The sequence below is a fragment of the Phoca vitulina genome, unplaced genomic scaffold (assembly GCF_004348235.1).
Source record: "Phoca vitulina isolate PV1807 unplaced genomic scaffold, GSC_HSeal_1.0 scaffold12, whole genome shotgun sequence".
NCBI classification, from domain to species: domain Eukaryota; kingdom Metazoa; phylum Chordata; class Mammalia; order Carnivora; family Phocidae; genus Phoca; species Phoca vitulina.
Window position 1 is genome coordinate 21,394,553 of NW_022589715.1, and position 26,237 is coordinate 21,420,789.

A 26,237-nucleotide genomic window follows, 5' to 3' on the forward strand; every position below is an offset into this window, starting at 1 on the left:
CCATCTTCCATTTCACCAACTTATTTTTAGAATTGTACTTTTTCAATGTGTTATTGGCCACAAGTCTGAGAACAGCAGGGTTAATACAGCACATGGTAGAGTTAGCCCATCTGTTCAGGTTTCCATCCAACCATGTCATTTTATGAGCTCTCTCTAGGAGATTTTTGGTTATCCAATTTGTAGTACTCTCTAATATAAACAGCCTGGTATCATTTGAGAAGCTCAGTGAGCCAAGCCAAATGATATGAAATTGCTAGCAGCAAGTAGAGTTAAATTAGAAATGCTTTAAAATATATGTATTATATGTAATTTTCTCTTCCGTTTACACTTGGAACACAGGTAATACATGTTTATACAGAAAAAAAATTGGAAATAGAGATAAACAAAAAGAAGAAAGGCATTAAAATCACCCAAAGGAAAGCACATGTTGGTATATATTCTCTCAGATTTTATCAATTAATATCTAAGAATGTATAAAAATGGATTTACAAAAATCCTCTACATGAATTTTTAAAATAATTTTTTTTCTCGTTACAACTTCCATTGTGTTTATTTGCACTGAAAAGCAAAACCATTTCTCCTTAATATACATAGTAAGGTCTACATATCAAAGAGCCTAAAAGAGGGACCTCAAGCAAGGGTTTGCATACGTTCTTGCAAATCTTCTGCCCATACCCTCTACCTGATCTACTTCTCTCAGAATCATTTCTGCTCATCGATGACCTACTACATACACAAGTATTTTTCATTTTTTTAATTTAATTTAATTTTATTATGTTATGTTAGCCACCTTACAATACATCATTAGTTTTTGATGTAGTGATCCATGAATCATTGTTTTCATATAACACCCAGTGCTCCATGTAGTACCCATCGCCAGGCTAACCCATCCCCCTACCCTTCCTCCCCTCTAAAATCCTCAGTTTGTTCCTTGGAGTCCATAATCTTTCATGGTTTGTCTCCCCCTCTGATTTCCCCCCTTTCATTTTTCCCTTCCTTCTCCTAATGTCCTCCATGCTATTCCTTATGTTCCACAAATAAGTGAAACCATATGATAATTGACTTTCTCTGCTTGACTTATTTCACTTAGCATAATCTCCTACAAATTTTATTTTTACCTCACAATACAGGGTGAATATTTTCCCCTGTAAAATATTTTCCCTAAATATTGAATATATTGATGATAATTTTTAAATTATCAAACAAATTTAAATTACTGGTTGCTTTTATTAACATGTACAGGTTACTACCACCCATTTCAAATAAATATTTTTTTAAAAGTTTCGAATATAAATAACTTTAAAACTTAAATGTAAATAGCTCCTGGATAGTCTCTAACACTTAAGACTAAAGTAGTTTGGGATTTGTGATTCTAGCTGAATTTAAAGATGAGTGGATAGGTTGACATGTAGATTGCTTAGCATGATTGGCTAGACCGGTGACTCTACACCTTCCTCAACTTTAAGCGTCTGACTTGGCACACGATGGGGAATGCAAACACCTAACCATAGGAGTAGTAGGTTTTGAGTGTGGGAATGTTAAAGGAAGCCCATATTGGCTAAAACAGATTGTGTGGGGGAAGTAAAAAGAGACAAGTCATATTGGATTATAAATACATAAGGCAAATTCTGTCCTTTAAATTAAGGTTTATTAAAGGTCTCTTTACTTACAGTCACAAGATCCTAACTAAAAGTGCAACAAGACCTCACGGGACTGTATTTGCCATCTCATCTCACCTCATATACCCAGGCCATACAGTTATGAAATTAGTTCTAAAAAAGTAATAAAAGCTTTTCCTTCTGACAAGAAACATTTAATTAGAGCAGCACAGATATAATGCCTCCAGCAATCTTATCTCTAATCTCAACAGTGGTTCATTTTTGATGGAAATTTTGTGCTGATTTCATGGTGACTTCCTGGAAAAATCTGACATATTTCATGGTCATTTCGTGAATTGCAAAAAATGCACACAACAGTGACTTAATTATTATTTCATAATAAAATCCCAGGGTCCAAAAATCTATCTCTATCTGTCAAGGTTGTTGAGGTGGTCTCTTCTGTCGCATATACTGTAATTTCCATTTTCAGGAAACAGTTCCTAGTACAAATGCTTAGGAGCTTATCATTCACCCTTCAGAGCCACAGCATCCCCAATTCAAAAGTATCAAAGAGATAGCTCCAGGAACAATGTGGTAGAGTAATTGGTATATGCTACCTTCCAAGACCCTGCTAACTCTCCTCGCAACCCCATAAAGACAAAAATGTATAGCACAGGGGTAAAGAGTCCTGAAACTTGAAACTAGGGCCCAGACTCACCCCACACATTTTAGGGAATTCTGTCATACATAGTGTACATGAGGCAAAACTGAAGGAAATAACTACACACCGTATCAGACATACGTCACTGCTTTTTGGAGAAACCAGTGCATTGTTTCAGAAGAAAAATAAAGGAAGCCATTTTGAACCTAAGCAATACCTCTGACTGAATCTGACTCTAACAATAAGCAGTGGGAGAGATAAGAACAATCAACCAGAGTCCTTTCCCTTAGGTCGGTAGTCTTTGTGGCAGTAGTCTTTCTGCCAAGACTGGGAGTCCGGGTGCACGAACACCCAAATAAAAGTCGGCAAGCAGTAGGAATATTTTTTGACCCTAGCATATTGGCCTGAAACACTGAGCTGAAACATGTTGTGGTGAATTAAATGAAGGGTCACTCCTCTAATGAGGCAAGACATTTTTCTACTCAGCCAACAGTGACATCGAGAAAGAAACTGGAGTTGGCTATCAAATACCTAGAGCAAAGAAAGTCGAGCTCAAACCAGAAACCAGATATGTTTTCACCCCTACTATATAATTTTTACCAGACACTAAAACAAAGTTGCAAAGAGACAGCCTCCTTGCTAGAACTTGACATTGCTTAGCTTCCTGCTCTTAAAATTCAGTCTGCGGGAAACCTAGAGGTATAAACCTGAATTACCCATGCATCCAGCCTAAGAAGAAGGACTCTAAATCTTTCCCACCCCACAGTTAACAGAAAAAAAAATGGCCTTATATGCCAGGTAAGAGTAGACCAGGATAGACCTGCCCCATTTTGTGAAAGAGTAAATGGGGGAAAGAACTCAATTTAAGTTAAAATTTTTTGCAACAGCACTATATACAAGAAGTAAAATAAGAATATATTTTTAAAGTAAATTACCATAGGAAATATGAGTAAACAGCATCTACCTTCTGCAGTCCAGATGTTAAATGAAACATATTACTCTATAAAGCAAGCAATCACAAGGCCACAAACTGTGATGAAAATGGTCAGGGAAGAATTAACAACAACAACAAAAGGGCAAGGAAACTGATTGAAACAGAAATTTGAATATAGGGGCGCCTGGGTGGCTCAGTTGGTTAAGCGACTGCCTTCAGCTCAGGTCATGATCCTGGAGTCCCAGGATCGAGTCCCGCATCGGGCCCCCTGCTCAGTGGGGAGTCCGCTTCTCCCTCTGATCCTCTTCCCTCTCACGCTCTCTGTCTCTCATTCTTTCTCTCTCAAATAAATAAATAAAATCTTTAAAAAAAAAAAAAAGAAATTTGAATATATTTTTAAAAGTACTTTTTCTTTTTTTATTTTGAAGATTTTATTTATTTATTTGACAGAGAGAGACACAGCAAGAGAGGGACACAAGCAGAGGGAGTGGGAGAGGGAGAAGCAGGCTTCCCGCCGAGCACGATGCCCAACGCGGACTCGATCCCAGAAGCCTGGGATCATGACATGAGCCGAAGGCAGATGCTTAACAAGTGAGCCGACCAGGCACCCTAAAAAGTACTTTTTCTTTAAAGGTAAAAGAAATAGGCAGAATCCAAAAAGACAGCAATCAAAGAGAAGAGGATTTTTGTTACAGAAGATAATAAATCTGATTTACAAATAACTGACCAAAAGTAACAATATATAAAGATGCAATAAAAGTTAACTTCTTAGAACTTCTTAGGGATAGAGGAAAATCTCAATGTACAGATCAAAATTTTGTGCCATATACAAGGAGGATTATGTGAAATTGCTACTATTTAATAGTTCATGACCTATAAAATGAGTTTCTAACATTGTGTGTCAACTATACATCAATCAAAAAAAAAAAACTGGACACCAAAAATGAATGAAAGACCTAAATGTGAGACAGGCATCCATCAAAATCCTTGAGGAGAACACAGGCAGCAACCTCTTCGACCTCAGCCACAGCAACTTCTTCCTAGAAACATCGCCAAAGGCAAGGGAAGCAAGGGCAAAAATGAGCTATTGGGACTTCATCAAGGTAAAAATCTTTTGCACAGCAAAGGAAACAGTCAACAAAACCAAAAGACAACTGACAGAATGGGAAAAGATATTTGCAAATGACCTATCAGATAAAGGGCTAGTATCCAAAAATCTATAAAGAACTTATCAAACTCAACACCCAAAAGAACAAATAATCCAATCAAGAAATGGGCAGAAGACATGAACAGACATTTCTCCAAAGAAGACATACAAATGGCCAACAGATGCATGAAAAAGTGCTCAACATCACTCCGCATCAGGGAAATCCAAATCAAAACCTCAATGAGATACACCAGTCAGAATGGCTAAAATTAACAAGTCAGGAAACGACAGATGCTGGTGAGGATGCAGAGAAAGGGGAACCTTCCTACACTGTTGGTGGGAATGCAAGCTGGTGCAGCCACTCTGGAAACAGTATGGAAGTTCCTCAAAAAGTTGAAAATAGAGCTACACTATGACCCACCAATTGCACTACTGGGTATTTATCCCAAAGATACAAATGTAGTGATCCAAAGGGGCACGTGCACCCCAATGTTTATAGCAGCAATGTCCACAATAGCCAAACTATGGAAAGAGCCTAGATGTCCATCAACAGATGAATGGATAAAGAAGATGTGGTATATATATATATATAATGGAATATTACTCAGCCATCAAAAAATTGAAATCTTGCCATTTGCAATGATGTGGATGGAACTAGAGGGTATTATGCTAAGCAAAATAAGTCAATCAGAGAAAGACAAGTATCACATGATCTCACTGATATGAGGAATTTGAGAAACAAGACAGAGGATCATAGGGGAAGGGAGGGGAAAATGAAACAAGATGAAACCAGACAGGGAGACAAACCATAAGAGACTCTATGATTAAGAAATCTCAGGAAACAAACTGAGGGTTGCTGGAGTGGAGGGTGGTGGAAGGGATGGGGTGGCTGGGTGATGGGCATTGGGGAGGGTAAGTACAATGGTGAGCACTGTGAACTGTGTAAGACTGATGAATCACACACCTGTACCCCTGAAACAAATAATACATTATATGTTAATAAAAAAAATGCATTTTGAGGGGAAAAAAAAACTGGACACCAAAATTAAAAATATCAATTTCATTGAATTTAACCTTAAAAAGCAGCCAACATTTAAGATGAAATCTTAAAATAAAAAATCTTAAATCTTAAGATAAAAATCTTAAGACAAAAACTCTTATATGTACCAATCTAAAAATTCACTTGTAAAGGAAGAAAATCAGGATATCCTCACAATTCTCCTTGTACATTAGGTAACAGAAAACAAATGGAGAAATGTCAAGAGAAGTATGATTGGGAGAAAATTGCACCTTAAGAATTTTTTATACTGAAAAATTGACATTCACATGTAAAGCAATAGATATGCACTGATGGGTACTTAAATAACCTGAAAATGTAGTTGTCAAAGACTTTCTGTTACTTGAAGATATTCACCCATAAACGGAGAAAGGGATCAAATGAAAGAATTAATGAGTGCAGAAAGTATAGTATAAAAGAACTACCAGGCTTATGTTCACTGTTTAAATTTACAAGTAAATAAAAAGAGTTATCGTGGGGCACCTGGGTGGCTCAATCATTAAGCATCTGCCTCCGGCTCAGGTCATGATCCCAGGGTCCTGGGATCGAGCCCCGCATCGTGCTCCCTCCTCAGTAGGAGGCCTGCTTCTCCCTCTCCCACTCCCCCTGCTTGTGTTCCCTCTCTCACTGTGTCTCTCTCTGTCAAATAAATGAATAAAATCTTTAAAAAAAAGAGTCTATAAGTATATAAGGATACAAAAGACAGTATAAACGTTAGAAATGATTTTTAATAAAAAGATATATAATGTACTTCATAAATAATAAATTGTAACAAAAGTCCCAGATTGTATTGGCAAAATGAGAAATGAATGGAGGGAAAGTGAATGAGGGTATACAGTTCACTGCACCTTTTTTAGAGAACCTTCAGGAAGTGCAGTTTATTTCTTGTTCTGGATTATTAGAAAAGTATAAATAAAATCATTTATTTTAAAAAAAGAAAATCATCATTAGAATTTAAAGCAGACTATACACAGTCCAAATTATAGGAAAAAAAATTAAATAATCAGTCCATATAGAAAAAGACATAAAGCTTATAACAAAAGCATCAGGTAATCAAAAGAACCATGACTGTGTCTGTTTGGCCACAAATGTGAAAGGCATACAGTCTTCCTTAATTTTTTTTTTCGGAAAAAGACATTGATTTATGGGAATCAATGAAAACCATTCTTTTATAAAGTGACTCAGAAAAGTTAAAATGAAAGAATAAGCAAAGATATGCCAACGGATAAGAAAGCATTATTTATTGTCTTTGATACTAGCCATTCTGACAATTGTAGAATCACTATGTTATACACCTAAAACTAACATAACATTATATGTCAGCTACTTCAATAATAAAATATACTTCAATAATAAAAAAGAAAACATGATATTATTTTGATTAAAATCAAAAATACAGAAACATCTAAACTAAAATCCATTCTATGAGAAAAATCAAATTGTCATAGTGATGCCATACCAGATGACACAGAATCAAAATATCTAAAGTAAAAACTGGGGCGCCTGGGTGGCTCAGTCGGTTGAAGTCTGCCTTCGGCTCAGGTATGATCCCAGGGTCCTGGGATCCAGTCCTGCATCGGGCTCCCTGCTCAGCGGGGAGCCTTCTTCTCCTTCTCCCACTCCCCCTGCTTGTGTTCTCTCTCTCTCTTTCTCTCTGTCTCTCTCTCACTATCTCTCTCTGTCAAATAAATAAATAAAATCTTAAAGAAAAAACTATTAAGAACATAATGAGAAATTGATAGGAAGACAATACTAATGGGAGATTTAAAAACACTGGTATTATCAGATGAGTAGCAGTTAAAAGAGGGCAACTGACATAGGCAAAAGATTTTTTTTTTTTTAAAGATTTTTATTTATTTTTTATTGGTCAGAGAGAGAGAGAGAGAGAGCACAAGCAGGGGGAGCAGCAGGGGGACAGGGAGAAGCAAGCTACCTGCTGAGCAAGGAGCCCGATGCGGGACTCGATCCCAGGACCCTGGGATCATGACCTGAGCCGAAGGCAGACGCTGAACCGACTGAGCCACCCAAGCACCCCGGCAAAAGATTTTTGTAATTCCTTCTAATGAATTTATTTTCCAGCTTTACTGAGATATAATTGGCATAACATTGTGTAAATTTAAGGCGTACAACATCATTATTTTATATATGTATATATTGTAAAATGATTACCACAATAAAGTTAGTGAAGACGTCCATCACTTCATATAGTTACTATTTTTATTTTTATTTTTTTAAGATTTACTCTCTTCACAACCCTCAAGTATACAATATAGTATGCCACGCTGTTCATTAGATCCTGGAACTTGTTCAAGAACTTATAACTGGAAGTTTGACCCGTTTACTATCTTCACCCATTTCCCTGACCCTATAGCCTCTGCTAACCACCAATCTACTCTCTGTTTCTATGAGTTCAGTTGTTTTTTAGATTCCATATATAAGTGAGATCATACAATATTTGTCTTTCTCTGTCTAATTCATTTCACTCAGTATAATGCCCTCAAATTTCATCCATGTTGTCATAAATGGCAGGATTTCCTTCTTTTTTTTTAAGATTTTTTTTAAAGATTTTATTTATTTATTTGACAGAGAGAGACACAGCGAGAGCAGGAACACAAGCAGCGGGAGTGGGAGAGGGAGAAGCAGGCTTTCTGCAGAGCAGGGAGCCCGATGTGGGACTCAATACCAAGACCCTGGGATCATGACCTGAGCCGAAGGCAGCCGCTTAACGACTGAGCCACCCAGGTGCCCCGGATTTCCTTCTTTTTATGGCTGAATAATATTCCATGATGTATATATACCACATCTTTTTTACCCATTCATCTATTGATGGATACGTAAATTGTTTCCATGTCTTGGCTATTGTAAATAATGCTCCAATTAACATAAGGGTACAGATATCTTTTGAGGATCCTAATTTCATTTCCTTCAGATATATATCCAGAAGTGGAATTGCTGAATCATAAGGTAGTTATATTTTTAATTTTTTGGAAAAACCTCCATATTTTTTCCATAGTGGCTGTACCAATTTACATGTCGACCAACAAAGTCTCCTTAATGCAAGTGTGGGATGCAAGAAACCTGTGCTTATAAAGATAGATACTCTACAGAGTGGATGACATAATGGCAAACCCAATGAACCATTCCATCTCCAGTTACATTCCCCAGGACAACTATCTCTTACCTGTCCTCAAAATGCTCACTGCAACACTTGTTCTGTGTTTCCAGTGATAAAACTTATTAACAGCCTAAATGCCCATCATTAAGGTAATATATATATAAAATTTTGAATGGTCATATGAGGGGCACTTTACAGCAGATAAAATGGATGAATTCATGCTATATACATCCAACTGGAAAGATCCTTTTTTTAATAAAGATTTTTATTTATTTATTTATTTATTTATTTGAGAGAGAGAGCACAAGCAGGGGGAGAAGGAACAGAGGGAGAAGGAGAAGCAGACTCCCCGCTGAGCAGGGAGCCTGACGCTGGGCTTGATCCCAGGACCCTGAGATCATGACCTAAGCTGAAGGCAAACGCTTAACCAACTGAGCCACCCAGACACCCCTAACTGGATAAATCCTAAATGCATAATGGTGATAAAAAAGAAAAGGGCAGAACTGTATATAATGTATAAATGCTGATTTATGATGTTTAAAATAAAAAAACAACAATACATATGTTTTTATGGATATTTATCAGAATGTTAAAATATAAAAATAAATGGACAAGAGAAATATACACCAAACTCATGATAATGTTCATCTTGAGAAAAGGAAATTGGACTGTAGGGCTGGTTAGAGGGGACTTTAGTATGGTTTTATTTCTTTAAAGACATAGTATTTATGTGTGTGTCCAGATGCAGAAGTGTGTGTACATTCAAAGGATGCACATGTGACAAAAAGCAGTTAAAAAAAAAAGATGCCTACACTATCCAAAGCAATTTACACATTCAGTACAATCCCTCTCAAAATACCACCAGCATTTTTCACAGAGCTGGAACAATCCTAAAATTTGTATGGAATCAGAAAAGACCCAGAATAGCCAAAGTAATGTTGAAAAAGAAAACAAAAGCTGGAGGTATCACAATTCCAGACTTTAAGCTCTATTACAAAGCTGTAGTCATCAAGACAGTATGGTACTGGCACAAAAACAGACATATAGATCAATGGAACAGAAAAGAGAGCCCAGAAATGGACCCTCAACTCTATGGTCAACTAATTCTCAACAAAGCAGGAAATAATATCCAATGGGGGGGGGGAACAGTCTTTCAATAAATGGTGTTGGGAAAATTGGACAGCCACATGTAGAAGAATGGAACTGGACCACGTTATTATACCATACACAAAAATAGACTCAATGTGAGTCTAAATATGAGACAGGAATCCATCAAAATCCTAGAGGAGAACACAGGCAGCAACCTCTGTTTACCTCAGCCTCAGCAACTTCTTGCTAGACACGTCTCCAGAGGCAAGGAAAACAAAAGCAAAAATGAACTATTGGGGCTTCATCAGGATAAAAATCTTTTGCACAACAAAGGGAACAATCAACAAAATGAAAAGGCAACCTACAGAATGGGAGAAGATATTCACAAATGACATATCAGATAAAGGGTTAGTATCGAAAATCTATAAAGAACTTACCAAACTCAAATAACCCAAAGAAAAATAATCCAGTCCAGAAATGGGCAGAAGACATGAACAGACATTTCTCCAAAGAAGACATGCAAATGGCCACCAGACACATGAAAAAATGCTCAACATCACTCAGCATCAGGGAAATTCAAATCAAAACCACAATGAGATACCACCTCACACCAGTCAGAATGGCTAAAATTAACAACTCAGGAAGCAACAGATGTTGGCAAGGATGCTGAGAATGGAGAACCCTCTTACACTATTGGTGGGAATGCAAACTGATGCAGCCACTCTGGAAAACAGTATGGAGGTTCCTCAGAAAGTTAAAAATAGAGCTACCCTATGACCCAGCAATTGCACTACTATGTATTTATCCCAAAGATACAGATGTAGTGAAATGAAGGGGCACGTGCACCCCAATGTTCATAGCAGCAATGTCCACAATAGCCTAACTGTGGAAGGAGCCAAGATGTCCTTGACAGATGAATGGATAAAAAAAGATGTGACTGATATATATATATATATATGGAATATTACTCAGCCATCAAAAAAATGAAATCTTGCCATTTGCAACAATGTGGATGAAACTAGAGTGTATTATGCTAAGCAAAATAAGTCAATCAGAGAAAGACAAATACCGTATGATTTCCCTCATATGTGGAATTTAAGAAACAAAACAGATGAACATAGGGGAAGGGAAAGCAAAATAAAATAAGATGAAAACAGAGAGGGAGGCAAACCACAAGAGACTCTTAACTCTAGGCAACAAACTGAGGGTTGTTTGAAGGGTGGGGGTTGCGGGGGATGGGGTAACTGGGTGATGGACATTAAGGAGGGCACTTGATGGAATGAGCACTGGGTGTTGTATGCAACTGTTGAATCATTAAATTTTACTCCTGAAACTAATAATATACTATATGTTAACTAAACTGAATTTAAATAAAATTTTTTTAAAAGCAGTTATTATACAAAAAATAATGTGTCCCTGTTATATTTTTGTTCCTTATTTTCCATATTTTTAATTAAAAATAAACCTTCCTGACTTTCAGAAATTTCAAAAACATATCATTTCAAGTATTCATATAGTCTGCAGAAAGCAGGATGAGTAATGGTTAAAAGTGAGTTCTTTATTGCTCATGTTACGATGGTGCACAGCAAAAGCTATACTCAGGAAAATGTCATAGTCTTAAGTGTTTTTACTACAAACAGGAAAGAATTTTTAAAAATTAATTCTGGAACAGCTTGGAATAAAGAACCACTTTAAGGTAGTTTAATTCTTCAGCTGTGAAATGGGCTTCCATGAAAAATTGTGACAGCTGTCAACCCAGTCAGCAATGCTCCAGAAGAAATTCTTAGATCAGCACAGAGGCTCCATTAGATTCCCCTTATAGTACATCTGAACTCAGCATGCTGGTATTTGATAAGAAAAAAATCCCAGATTGGACAGCACTAAACCAGATTACAGCCCACACTTGATCCTACTCCAATCTAAAAGAGGCCCATATAGAGAGAGAGAGAAAAAAGATGACAAATAAGTGATATGAAAAATATCTTAAAAGTGGCATTTATCTTTCTTTTTGCTTAGCAAGCTATTTAGCTTCTACTTACATACAATTTTTTTAAAAATTCAGAAATGTTTTTGTTTTCTTTCTATTTATTTCATCTTAATCTTGAACAAAAGCCTAGGTTTTAGAAAGAGTCATATTTTACTAACTGCCTTATTAAGCAACCTCCCAAAAGAATATTATTAAGACCCCCTAAATCTTCCTAAGCAACAGAACTTTTTCATACACTGAAATTAGGTTTAAAGGTAAAGGCTTTGGTTAAACTAATTCTCAAGAAATAGCCTAGGAAAATAGCTAATATTATTTCAGTAAATCCAAAACGGGCATATTTTTTCCAGCAATGAGAAACATTCTTATTTCTCCAGTTGAGTAAGATTTCTAAGGCATATGATCAAGCATGTGTTTGTTGGGTGAGCAGAATCACCTATTTAAATTCATTCTCTCTCATTTTGTTTGGTGTTATTCATTTTCCTGAAACAATTATAACTGAATATGTGTAACTTAAATGTAGTTCAATTTCACATCGTTTTAGCATATTATAGAAGTACCTGTGCATTTATTTTGAAAACAACAAAATTAAGATTGAGTTTTGGCTAAACATGGAAGACTAAACATCGGTGTTTATCTGTGAGAAAAAAAAAAACCCTTCTCAATGACATACTAAAAACAAATAGACAAAAAATTTAATTGTACAAGGATAAGGACAATGAGATACCAAGTGACAGCAGATGAGAGAAACCAACAAAATCAGAAAGCAGATGTAAAAGTGGGTAACTCAGTAGGTAGTTGAAAGCAGAAATTTAACCTTGTGGAGGATGGGGGCTGGTGAGCCAACCAGAAGCCACATGAAAAATACCAAGTGAATTCATGTCACTTGGCATGAGGGATTTGGCAAAAGATGATTTAAAAGCTTTTATAAGGAGTAGTGAGAACTTCAGGTCCCCTGTCCTTGGCAAACCAGTGACTGTACCTTCCCAGCCCCACCACAGAAGGTGGTGAGTGGTGGGTGTACTTTTCTTCACACTTTGTCATGGGAAGGAGGCATGTAAACACACCACTGACAAGTCCACCCATATACACAACTTCCAGTAGGCTTTTGGGTTGCCTCAGTCCTCCATGTGAGTCCACAGTCAATAATCACCAGATATTTAAGAAATCTTCTACCATGAAAGACAGAGATTAAAACAAACAACATAGCAAGGAGCTCATAGAAAACAGCATAAAGCTGAAATAAGAAGAAAAGCTATAATTAATAAGTATAATACATTTATATTATCATAGATCCTATCATTAATAGCTTCAGTGGAATGATAGGAAATAAATAAAAACATGTTATTTGAAAAAGGAAATCAGAGTAGAAAAGTGAGAAACATTAATGAAAGCATTGAAAGATAAAGAAGAAATCACAAAAAGTAGAAATCAGAACTGAGATGGAAAATAATGAAACTAGAACATCTATCCAGGATCCAACATCAAAATGATGTTTATAGAAAGTAAGAACAGAAAAAATATTGAGGAAAAAAAATCTTTAAAGTTTTCCACAGTTAATAGTTAGGTGTCTCCAAAGTCAAAGACCTACTGAATGTCCAGCAAAATTATTATTTTTTAAAGATTTTATTTATTTATTTATTTATTTATTTATTTATTTATTTTAGAGAGAGAGACCAGGGGGGAGGGTAGAGGGGAAGGAGAGGGACAAGCAGACTCCTCCCTGAGCATGGAGCCCAAAGTAGGGCTCCATCTCACAACCCTGAGATCATGACTGAGCCAAAACTGAGCATCAGACAGAATCATCATGTAATCGGAGAGCTCCTGGGATAAACAATAGATCCTAAAAAGAAAATAAATCTTATAAGACTCCTCAAGAATAGTAAGAGATGCCAGACATCTCAAAGTAATTTGAGATCCTTGAAAATAATGGAACAATGACTTCAAAATTATAAGTAAATATTTCATTCAACCTAAAATTCTATGTAAAGTCAAATTATCATTCATTTGCAATGATACAATAAAGTCCTTTTCAGATAAGCAAATTCCCAAAAACCCACTTCCTACACATCCATTCTCCGGAATCTCCCAGAGCACGTGTTCCAGCAAATTAGAAGAGTAAACAAAGAATGCGATTCAGGAATGGAGCCAATGCAATAGAAGGGTGCAAGGTATGTAAAAATGAGAGCAATGGATATCCCAGAGAAGCAGGGCCTAAGGAGAAATAAACCCAGATTAGAACAAAGATTAGGTAGTACAAAACAGCTGTCTCCAAGGGAAAAAATGGAATCTATTAATACTATATGACAGACTCACAATACAGAAAATTACATATATAAAATATATATACATATATACACTGATACATATACACTTACACATATATACCTATAAATACATATACACACATATACATATATTTATTTATTATATATTTTCACACAGACTTTGTTTAGCTGAAGATTCAAAGTAAACTAAATAAGTAATAAAATAATATCACTATTAAGTGATCAAAAAAACCCTAAGTTTTCAGTGATAGACAAATGGATAAGGAAGATGTGAGATACACACACACACACACACACACACAGGAATATTTCACAGCCATGAAAAGGATGAAGTTGTGCCGTTTGCAACAACATGGATGAACCTAGAGAGTAATGAAAGTATTATGCTAAGTAAAATAAATCTGCTGAGAAAGACAAATACCATATGATTTCACTCATAAGTGAAATCTTAAAAAAAAAAAAACCAGCAACAGCAAATGAATAAACAAACAAAAAGCAGAATCAAACTTATAAATACAAAGAACAGACTGATAGTTGCCAAAGGGAAGGGTGTGAGGGTATAGAAAAGATGGGTTATACGGAGTGGAAGTGACAGACTTCCAGTTACGGAATTAATAAGTCACGGGACTAAAAGGCACAGCATAGGGAATATAGTCAAAGATACCATAACATCGTTGTATGGTGACAGATGGTAGCTACACCTGCGGTGAGCATTGCATAATGTGTAGAGAAGTGAATCACTATGTTGTACACCTGAAACTAATGTGACATTGTGTGTCAACTCTACCCAAATAAAATTTAAAAAAAAACAAATTATATGAAAAGCAAAGTATGATGATAATAATATGCTACATAATAATACTTGGTTCAGCCATAAATAATATTTACCTATTAATAACAAACTACACATTGAATATGGACTTAACCAAAAACTGTGGAGTAATGAAATGGGGAGGTAGGGAGTAAGGTAAAAGACAAAACTTTACCTTCCAAAGTAAGAAGTATAGTGAATGTTTAAAATAGAAAAATTAAGAAACAAGAATATAAATATAAAAATAGAAATATGGACTTAAATACAAAGAGAAAGAGCTGAAAAGTTGAAAGTGCTTATATCTGAGGTGATGAACTCAGGGGTGAGGAGGCTAGGCCGGCGAATAATATTTGTTGCTCTGATGTGTCCTTTTTGTTTTTATAATAGGTTTATGTGCTATCATAATAAGAAATAAAAATTAGAAGGTAAGGATGATGTGATTTTTTAGGTGTGATCTTAAATTGTTTCCTTTGCCCCAGTACAATTAATTTCCACGTAAGTGGGGAATTAGCCCTGAGACACTTAGGATTGAGCTCCCACAGAAGGGAGCTCAGTTAAATGAACTGACCCCAATCCCTTATTTAAATCTGATCCTCAGGCAGCAAAGACAAACCCATGGAGTCAACTAACAAATCCCAAACGAACAGGGGCAAGAGTCAACCATGCTTTCCCCTCTTCTTTTCTGCCTCTTCTTTCCTATATGTAGTTCATCTTTCTGTCACTGTCACCCAGCCTGCCACCTTCATGCCATTCTTACACTTTTCTCTTAAACGCACCATATCCTTTTGTCTGTCCGCATTTTGAGACAATCCTTATTCTGGACTCAGGTTCAGTGCTATTCGTACTGGTATCTCTACATTCTTCTTTGATCTCCCTGTCCTGCACCAGTTGATTCAAAATATTATCATTCCCGCCTGTTTTTTTATAATCAAAAGGACTTCTCTATTATCAAATTTTTTTGTCTTTCCATATTCCTTTTCTTTAGCTGCCTACATCTATCTACCGATCATAACCACATTCTTGAGTTGCAAGATACTCTGTCTCCTAAGAAAGATCAATGTTGTGATCTGGTTAGAATTCACTATTTAGGGTGAAGGGCACCATCCTCAGAAATATGTATATAATCTCTGCTTAAACAATGGAAACATAACCTAAAGAGGTGATAAACTTGAGCCACTTACTGAGTCTCCATGAGATAAGCATGAGCAAGCAAGACAGAAAACGTGATGAAATGATTCTTGGCAGGTAATTTAGACTCTCATGTAAGCTGGTATTAACAAAGCACTTTTTTTTATTTTGCAAAAAAATGCCTTAAGGTTTTTAACATTCTAAAAAACTACAAAATGGCATATAGTTTATAACCAAAGCTGATATTCTACTCGTACTGACATCTTGTTTTGATTTTCTTATCTGAACAACCAACATCCATTCTCATTAGTCACTCTCCCTGCTATACTGATTGTTAAAAAATTTGAATTTCACCCCTGCATGTTTCTATAAATGTCTCAACTAAAGACTTCAATAACAAAGATCAACCTACTAAAGTCTTCTCTAACTGTTCTTAATAACCAAGGTTAGCGGGGCGTCTGGGTGGCTCCGGCGGTTAAGCGTCTGCCTTCGGCTCGGGTCATGGTCCCAGGGTCCTGGGATCGAGCCCCACATCGGGCTCCCTGCTCAGCGGGAAGCCTGCTTCTCCCTCTCCCCTCCCCCTGCTTGTGTTTCCTCTCTCACTCTGTCTCTCTCTGTCAAATAAATAAATAAAATCTTTTAAAAAATAAATAAATAAATAACCAAGTTTAGCCTACTAAAGTTTTTTTGAATTGTGCTGGGTGAACTTTCTGTCTTTCAAAGAGAGTTCACTCTACAGCAGGGTTTCTCAACCTTGGCTGTCTGGTACATTAAAGGGTGGCCAAGCAGCATTCTGTCCTGTATGCACTAGATACCAGTAGTACCTCCCAGCTATGACAACCAACAATGTCTCCAAACATTGCCAGATGTCCCCTGGAGGGCAAACTCACTCCTGGTTGGGAAGCACCAATCTACAGGTTGGTCTCAAATTTTTCTATTACATAATATCACTCTGGTTGTCTTTTCTGTTGGAAGCAGATCTTCTGAAGTCTTGCATTCAATTACTTCACATATATTTACTGAGTATCTACTAAGTTACAGGCATTTCTGGGACCCTGAGATATAATAATAAACAGACACATTTTCTCATCTCATAAAGCTTACAGTCTCAGTAGAGATAGAGAGTAGTCAAATGGTAACACAAATACATAAATCCAAACTGCAGTAGGTGCTATGGGAAAAATGGCAGGGTGTTTTGAAAGAACACAAGGCAAGCATTTGATATAGTCTGGGATCAAGGAAATTCTTAAATGACATTAGGGATGATAGCTAGAGGATGTAAGGAACAGACTATGAGACAAACAGGGAAGAAAGGAATGGTATATGGGGAAAAGGAAATTACATGTGAAAATATCCTGACAGAGAAATTAATATGGTCAATTTGGGAAATCAAAATTTCTGTGTAACTGAAACAGAAAGGAAGGATGGACAAAGAACAAGATGATGCTGCAGAGATGCTTGGGCATCAGATCACATGCAGTTTTAAAGGCAATATAAAGACTGTTTTCTTTAAAGAGTAACGAGATTTCATTGAAGGTTTTAGTTAAGCAGATGGTTGACACAATGAGATTTACATTGTAAAATATCACGCTAGCTTCAGGATTGAAAACAGATTTGAAAGGGCAAAAGTACATTCAGAGGGGTGCCTGGGTGGCTCAGTCGTTAAGCGTCTGCCTTTGGCTCAGGTCATGATCCCAGGGTCCTGAGATCGAGCCCCGCATCAGGCTCCCTGCCCAGCAGGAAGCCTGCTTCTCCCTCTTTCACTCCCCCTGCTTATGTTCCCTCTCTCACTGTGTCTCTCTCTGTCAAATAAATAAATAAAATCTTTTAAAAAAAAAAAGTACATTCAGAATGAGTTGTGAGATCTACCTTAGTGGTGCAGGTAAGAGGAGGTGGTAACCTAAATGCATGCTACAGGCAGGATGGAGAAAGAGATCTAAAAATGTTTAGGCAATAAAACTGACAAAATTGTTAATAATGATACCTAATGCTTTGTGTTGCTGAGCTATGCACATTCAGTTCCAATGTGATATGCTCAATGAAGCAAGGCCAGTACTCTATTATCCCAGGCACAACTATATACAAGGGGAGATCCTACATTGGCTCAAATTTCTGTTGAGAGTGTCAGTGAGACTTTTTTATGATTTAACGGGAACTTACAACAATGAAAACCAAGATAATTTAAATTCATGTCAATTGGTTGTTAAGGCTTGTCATATTTTCAGAATGACTAGTGATCTACCAGTAGATGTTCATAAAATTCATACTCTAGAAAACGAAACCCTTCAGATTGCCTGCAAAAATGTTGCCAGGAGCATTGCTGATGAATGAGAAAACTGGTACACACTTCCTGGAGGGCAATTTGACCATGTAACAAAAAATTAAAATTTTCATTTCTTTGACCCAATACACTGTCATGTAGATATTTAAAGAAGGGGACACAGGGACACACATGCCAAGAAATGTCAGCAAGCATGTTCTTAAGAAGATTATGAATAATAGCAAAGTTATGGAAGCAATCATTTTATAAGCCAGGTTCTTAAACTGTAGTAATCCTATTCAGATCCTGGAAAACTGAGGCCTTTCTCCCTTGAACCGGGAGTGAGTTGGATGTGCAGTTTGTGGAATATCAGTCTATCCTTCAGACCTTCATTTTTAATCTAAATGGTTAATATGCTACTGGGGAGTGATTTTACTGAAACCTACCAAAACTTTTAATTCACAAGCAAGCAAATGGCAAAGTGAAACATGGAAGGCCTTCCTAAAGTCATAAATACTATTTCAATTTTTTTGTGTGTGCTTTTGTGAAGGAAACCCCAACTGGCTTTTCCAATTTCTCACTCCATTGGCAATCTTTCCTATCTTGGGCAAAATTTCACAGCCTTTCAAATTTGTACACAGTAGCTGCCAGAAGCTTATAACCATTGTTGTTCAAAAATAAGAGAGTAGATAGGATTTATCTTTGATTTCCAGCACCCTCACTCTTTAACTCCTTCCTTCTCAGTGGGGACCAATGCTTCATTTTCTTTCTTTCCACCGTATCAGCTGAAATCAGTAAAACATCAGAAACTTCTTTTTCACACCATAGTACATTAATACTCCCAAGGAACAAAAGATCAAAGTCATAAGTTTAAGTGCTTAAAATAAAATTTTGAACATCACTGGACTTATAGTTGGGAAAAGCGCTCCCTATTAGAAAAAGCAACACATTTTTATCCAATGAATATTTCAGAGAGCCTTATGCATCAATTCCTTTTTTTAATGGTCTTTTACTGTTCTTCTGAGATGAAATTTAAAGTTAATTTTGGGTGAAATTAACATTTTATAGGGTGTCTTGAAATATTCAAAATTGAAATTGTACCAAGTCAGGATGAAACAGCCTATAGAAACATTGTCCTATTTGTTTCCTCATAGAACTTTTTCTTGTGCCCACTTATATCCAAAGCATATCTAAATTTATTCATTTATTTACCTTGTTTTCACATAAATTAGTTTCACAAAAGCTGAAATTTAGGGGATAATTTTAGACATATCATGATTTTAGATGAATAAATATTCCTATTTTAGTCCTTCCTTGGGAATTATTATTAACATAGGCAGTAATTAAAAATAATTAGAAAATGTTATTTCTTAGATAATTATCTAGGCAACCGTACTGATGATTCATAAGATGATCCAATGCTTGACTTTGATGGATATTGATTTGGATAGCTGACATCTGAAATTCCAGAAAAGGTCTGGGTCTACAAAATTAAATAAAGGAATAAATATCACATGTATCATGGCAACATAGCCCTTACAAAACATTCAGTTTTTTCTTATGATCAAGAAAAAGTGAACTTTTCAAATAGCTAAAACAAGATGACATCAATTCCATATCCTATAATGTATGTTAGAAATCTTTTGATGTAAAGTGGGAGAAAGACTAATTCAAATCGGTCATTAATAATCAAGGAAATGAGTAAACTATACAAGGAGGGCAGGTTTTAGCTCAGGTTCTATTTCCTTGAAGTTCCCCAGGATCTGCCATACTCAGCCATACTTCATCGAGGTTCCATGTTTACCAGCTACCAAATGACATTTGAAAAAAAGAGACTCCCTTCTCCTTTGAACTTCTCTTAAGAGCGAGGAAACTTCTTTCCCAAAAGCTCTCAACAAGTCTTGCTTTGCATATCACTGATGTCAAATGAATCAGAAATAAGAGTAACAATAGAAGAAAGAAATGAATTTGGGGGGCAGGGGAAGAGATAAAGAGTACCGCCTTCTGAAGTAACCATGAGGGCCTTACATCATCAAAATATTTTATTATAACAAAGAACTACAGCCATGAGAAAAGTATTAAATTCAATGAAATGTACTCTGTTTAAGAGGACAGGTTAGGATGCATTAAACTTTAGAAATATTTCCCAAAAAATAACTAAAATGTAACTTGAAACTGAGAGAAAAGGTTTTGAGTATTTGGAAATATATGTTTATGGATAGATGGAATATTTCAATTTCTCGTTATGACAAATTAAATATAGAATAGAAAATTAAATATAAAATTTATATACACCCTTCAAAATCAATTGCTATAGACAATGTCAAATTACTGTTAGTTTTAATCACATTAACAAAATGGATAATTAAGAAAATTCACAAACGAGAACAAGATGGAGGCTTTTTTAATTAAGAAATTGCAGCCAGAGAGCTAAGAAAAGTCCAAGTCAAAAGTATCTTTCTGTGAAAAAAATGAAAACCAAATGAAAATCAAGACACCTTTAACAGTAGCACTGCAAGTCTGCCGCAGGCTGAGAGAAAACATTGATGTGTTCCTATTGTTTCTGCTTTGCTTTTATACAGGGAAAACCTGGTCCTTCCGCCCATGTGTCACCTTCACTCACACAACTACCACACTTACAACCTTCTGACACCAAATGAGTGGGGTGTTTCCCCACCAAGCAATTTGCTGTGACACCAGCTGTGTGTCTTACAATTTAACTCAATTCTGACACTATCCACCTAGAGATAGCATCAGATCCCATGGGTTAAGGGCTCAGTCCCACAAGACTGCCAATTGCAAGCAGTAGGTCCCCAGGTTACGCACAACTTCTGTCCAACTTGGATACAAATCAGAAGTTCCCATGATCCCCACCTTGGATTCAACTGTTTGTTAGAACAGCTCCTTGAACTCTAAGAAACACTTACTGAGGTCTGCCAGGTTATTAATGGACATGATAAAGAATACAGATGAGCAGTCAGCTGAAGTGATACATAGGGCAAGGTGTGGGAGAGTCCCAAACACCAGAGCTTCCTTCCGGGTGGAGTTGGGTTGTGTCATTCTCCTGGGATGTGAAGGTACAACCCATCTGGAAGCTCTCTGAACCCTTGATTTTTACGGAGGCTTCCTCACACAGGCATGATCAATCATTAATTCCATTTCCAGCCCCTCTTCTCTCTCTGGAGAATGAGGGGTGAGGTTGCAAATTCGAAGCTTCTAACAATGGCTTGGTCTTTCTGGTGATCCATCCCACCCAGGAGCCATCCAGGAGCCCACCCAGAGAGCTCCTAGTGCTCTTATCTCTCGGGAATTCACAAAGGTTTTTAAGAGTCCTGCGTCAGGCACTGGTGTCAAAAACCAAAACTTAAAATAAGAGATGCTCCTAACGCTCTTATCACTTAGGAATTTACAAGGGTTTTAGGAGCCCTCGGTCAGGAACTGGGGGCAGAGACCAATATATATTTCTTATTATTTCACAACTTGCTTTAGTTTTGTATTCCCCTAAAAATGGCAAAAATGAGGTTTGTCTAAAAGAAAGAGAAAGTGTGTGAGAGAGAACTAACTAAACGTGGCCACGTTATGTATTTGCAGGAAAGAGACTGTTTATGAATCCACGATGAAGAAAAAGAGGTTGTACCTGAGAGGGACATATTTGGAGGCAGGGGATAGTGAAACATATACCAACTGCTTCTTTTAGATAAGGTTGCTAACTAACAGTTATTCCCATTTTAGAGATGATAAATCTAAAGCCCAGAAAAGTTAGATAACTTCAACAATTTTGTGAAACTGGCAAGCAATGAAGCCTGACTTCAAAGCCAAAATCTACCTCACTCAACCTGATCCCATCAATCTTGTTACACTGCAAAAAACACTGGCAAGAAGAAGTCTTACGACAAACACTTACTTTCTTAGTGTTTTCTAAGGAGGCTGAAAAGAGTCACCTGCAACATGGAAGAATTTCAAATATTATCATCAGAAGCACCCTTAAAGTTGCAATCTTATAAAAAATTGAGTTCTGTTGACAGAGAAGTGCCACAGGTAGAAAATTCTAAACAATGTCTAGTCTTTGGGAACAATTCTTCCCTGGGGAAAAAAAAATAAATCATCTCAAAAGACAGAAACCTAAAGAATCTACCATACTGAGGCCTCTTGGATCTCCAGAAAGAAATGCCTTGAAATAATCTTTTTTCCTGCCTATACACAGGCCAGTCATACTCCTACCCTGCAGAGACTGCACCTGGAGAACTCAGTCCTCAAATCCCACATTTTCCTGTCTTAGTCAGCTCAGGCCACCATAACAAATGCCATAGATGAGCTGGCTTAAACAACAGAAATTTATTTCTCACAGTTCTGGAGGCTGGGAAGTCTAAGATCAAGGCAGCAGCAAAGTAGGTTTTTATTCTGAGGCCTCTTCTCTTGGTTTGTAGACAGTCATCTTCTCACTGTGTGCTCACATGATCTCTTCTTTGTACACATGGAGAGATTTCTTTTTTTTATAAGGCCACCAATCCTGTCAGAGTAGAGCCCCATTCTTCTAACCTCCTTTAACCTTAATTACCTCTTAATGGCCCTATCTACAAATACAGTGACATTGGGGGTTAGTGTTTCAACATATAAAACTTGGGCGTGTGGGACAAAATTCCATCCATAGAAGTTCCAGAATTTACTTATACACTAACTTCTATTAATATGATCCTATGAGAAGCAGAACTGCAGACCTTATAAAGGAATCTTCTACATAAAACTGAGACCATTAATTAAAATAAAAGTTTAGGGGCTTCTAAGTAGATGGTTACTTGAGCAGAGATGTCTAAAGTCCCCATTTGATTGTTATAATTGACAAGATCAAGACAAGGAAGAGAGAAGAAATAATGAGGCCCATTCCTTCCTGGAAACATAGAGGAATTCTAGTATAGTGCAAGTTGGACAAAATGAAGAAAAACCACAACGCAAATTCTCAACTTCACATTAAAAAAAAAATATGTCAAAGAAAAGTAAGAAAAAAGAAATTGGCAAAAGTCTTTACCACTTTATTTAGAGGGAAGGCTGAAGAATGAGGCTGGCTCACAGGACAGATGAGATCACACGGGATAACATGTAGATTTCCTTTCTTTGCTGTGTAATAACACTGTTCTGAAGCAACTGTGCTGGAGGGTCAGGTCATTCTTGTAATCAGGTCAAATCAAATGGCAAGATGACTTTCTACCTTGCTAGGGAAGGACTCCTCTCCCACGTGGAAGAAGTCTGGACACAGCCGCAAAGTATACCTGAAGTAAAGGCCAGGCCAAAATATTGTTGGTATAACCAACTGCCTTACATTCAGTGATTTAAAACGGCACAAATGTATCATCTCATAGTTCTGTAGGTTAAAGGTCTGACACAGATTTCCTTAGGCTAAAACCATGGTGTTGGCAAAGTTACATTCCTTGTACAGGCACAAGGGGAGAATCTGTTTCCTTGACTTTCCTAGCTTCTAGAAGTCACCTGCATTTCTGAGTTCATGGCCTATCTTCAAAGCCTGCAATGAGCCTACCTGAGATAATCCCAGATAATCTCCCTATTTGAAGGCAGGCTGATGAGCAACCATAATTCCATCTGCAATCTTAATTCTCCTTTGCCAAGTAGCTTAACATGTTCATACATTCCAGGGATTAGGATGTGAACATCTTTGGGGGACCATTATTCTACCTACCCTAGGGGTTAAATCCAAACAGAGACTTTACAAATATTTACACACTCATATTGTGACTTCCCTCAGTCACAGGCCCATTCACACTCCTCTGAATAGACAATGCAAATTAAATGTATTATAACCCTGCTTACAACTGAAGAGAAGAAATCTAGCTGTGCCCAGCTGAAAAATGTAGGGATTCCAGGAAAATTATCCACATTATATGGAACAAAAATCAGACCCAGAAGCAGATAAAAATCAACATGAAGTTTCTGGAAATAACTGGGAAAAAATAAGGCATTATTAACATAGTGCTCAAAGGAAAGAGGAAGAGTTAGAAGGAGCGAGCTTTACTATAGAAAACAAAAGTACACTTTAAACAGGATCTACTTTTGCCTTTGTTCTCAATAAAATTTAAAATATAAAATAAGAGATGACAGATGAGATAAGAAAGCCAACAGAGATGAAAGAGAGCTTGAAGTAAATGTAGGCAGGAATAAAAAAAGCAGGATGGTTGAGATAGAAAATGTTTTAAATAAGTTAAAAATGCCACTACAATATCATAAAAAGTCCTAGCAACAGTGTTGGGAAATGTTTCTGCTATTCAGAATAAGAGTCAAAATTTTCCCATGGTGCAATGAATAGGACAAAGTACCCATTTTAGAATCTAACGAAAAGTATAAACCTCTTCCCTGGGAAGTTCACTGCACTTACAATTATGCATAGTTTCAAAGTACATGGATTTAAAAAAAAAAAAATTAAGTTATAGACCTCAGGTGACAAGTCTCTGTTCCATTGGAAAAAAATGAGCTACAATTCAGGCCCAGAATTAAGTTCTTCTTACACTAAAAATAACTATGGAAATAACAATAGAAACACCTAGATATATCTACATAAAACTTCTGAACTTTGTTGTTAAAGAAGGACTCTTCCTGAGCATCTGGGGCAGAGGGGGCTTAAACGCTTGAAATCATCAAAAAGTCAGCATCATTTTTTTAAAAGGTGAAAAAATCTAAAGAGATGTGAAAAACAAATGGAATGCTTAAATTTTAATTAACACCAAAAAATGCTATAAAAATATTCTAGCAACAAATATAGGTATTTGAATATGAACAAAATATTAAATGACATTAGGAGAAATTAGTACAAATCAAAAATTTATCCTAAGTGTAAAGAGGAAGAGGTCACTTACAGCGAGGGCATCATGAAAGCCTGATTTTGAAAGGTAAAATTTGGCCTTAATCTTAAATATTGAGCAAGATTTTTGATAAATATTTTTAAATGAAAGAATTATTTCATATTGAAAAAGAAACTGAGCAACGATTGAGAGGAAGAAAGATCAATGTGCATTTTGATGGCTAGTCTATTTAGTATCAAGGGGTAAAAAGAAGTTTTCAAGCCTAAAATAGGTTCATAGAACCATTATTGGAGATGGAAGTGATGACAGAGACCATTTAGTCCATACACTCATTTTGTTGCTATTAAAACTGAGAGGCGCAGCAAAATTCACCACAGCCAAAAGGTGGAAACAACCCAAATGCCCATCAACTGATGAATGGATAAACAAAATACGGTATTTACATACAATTAAATAGTAGTCAGCTGTATTCAGTATAAAGTACTGATACATACTACAACATGGATGAACCTTGCAAACATTGTGCCGAATGAAAGAAGCCAGACACAAAGAATCACATCTTGTATAATTCCACTTATATGAAATACTCAGAATAAGTAAATCCACGGAAACAGAGAGCAAATTGGTGGTGCTCAGGGGCAGGGGACAGGAAGGAATGGAAAGCAACTGCTTGATGGGTCTGGAATATTATTTTGGGGTGATCAAAATGTTTAGGAACTAGATAGAGATGGTGGTTACACACATTGTGAATATAATAAATGCCACGGACTTGTTCACTTTTAAAATGGTTAATTTTAGGTTATGTGAATTTTACCACAATGTACAACAACAACAGAACAACTAAGGTGCAGTGACTTGTCCAAAGTCAGGGTGAGTTACTAACAGCTCCAAGAACAGAACCTCGACCACCTGGAAGTATAGAAGCATAGCATCCAGCAGCAGAGCCTTGATTCCCTGGCTAAGCAGTTTAGACTTGATCTGGTAGGAAATGGGATGTCAAATCATATTTTTTAAGCAAGTGAGAGACAGTTATAATTGACTGTTTATATGGTCTTGCTTTATTGCTCCTATTTGTTAACCTCCCGGACACTCAACGGTCCTCATCCATAAACAAGAAACAGCCTATACTTTTCAGTTATTGAGAAGAGCAAACAAATAATTCACACACATTCCAAGGGCAATGTTGACACTTGGCAGGGGCTTTCTTCTTTCTGGATTGCTACAACACACAGAATTGCCACCATAACATTTCATGCTATCCAGTTATTTCATGTAAATAAGCCTTCTCTTCCTAACAAAGTGGTAACACCTTAAGAACAAGGACCATGGCTTACATTTCTTAAATCTTTTGAAACC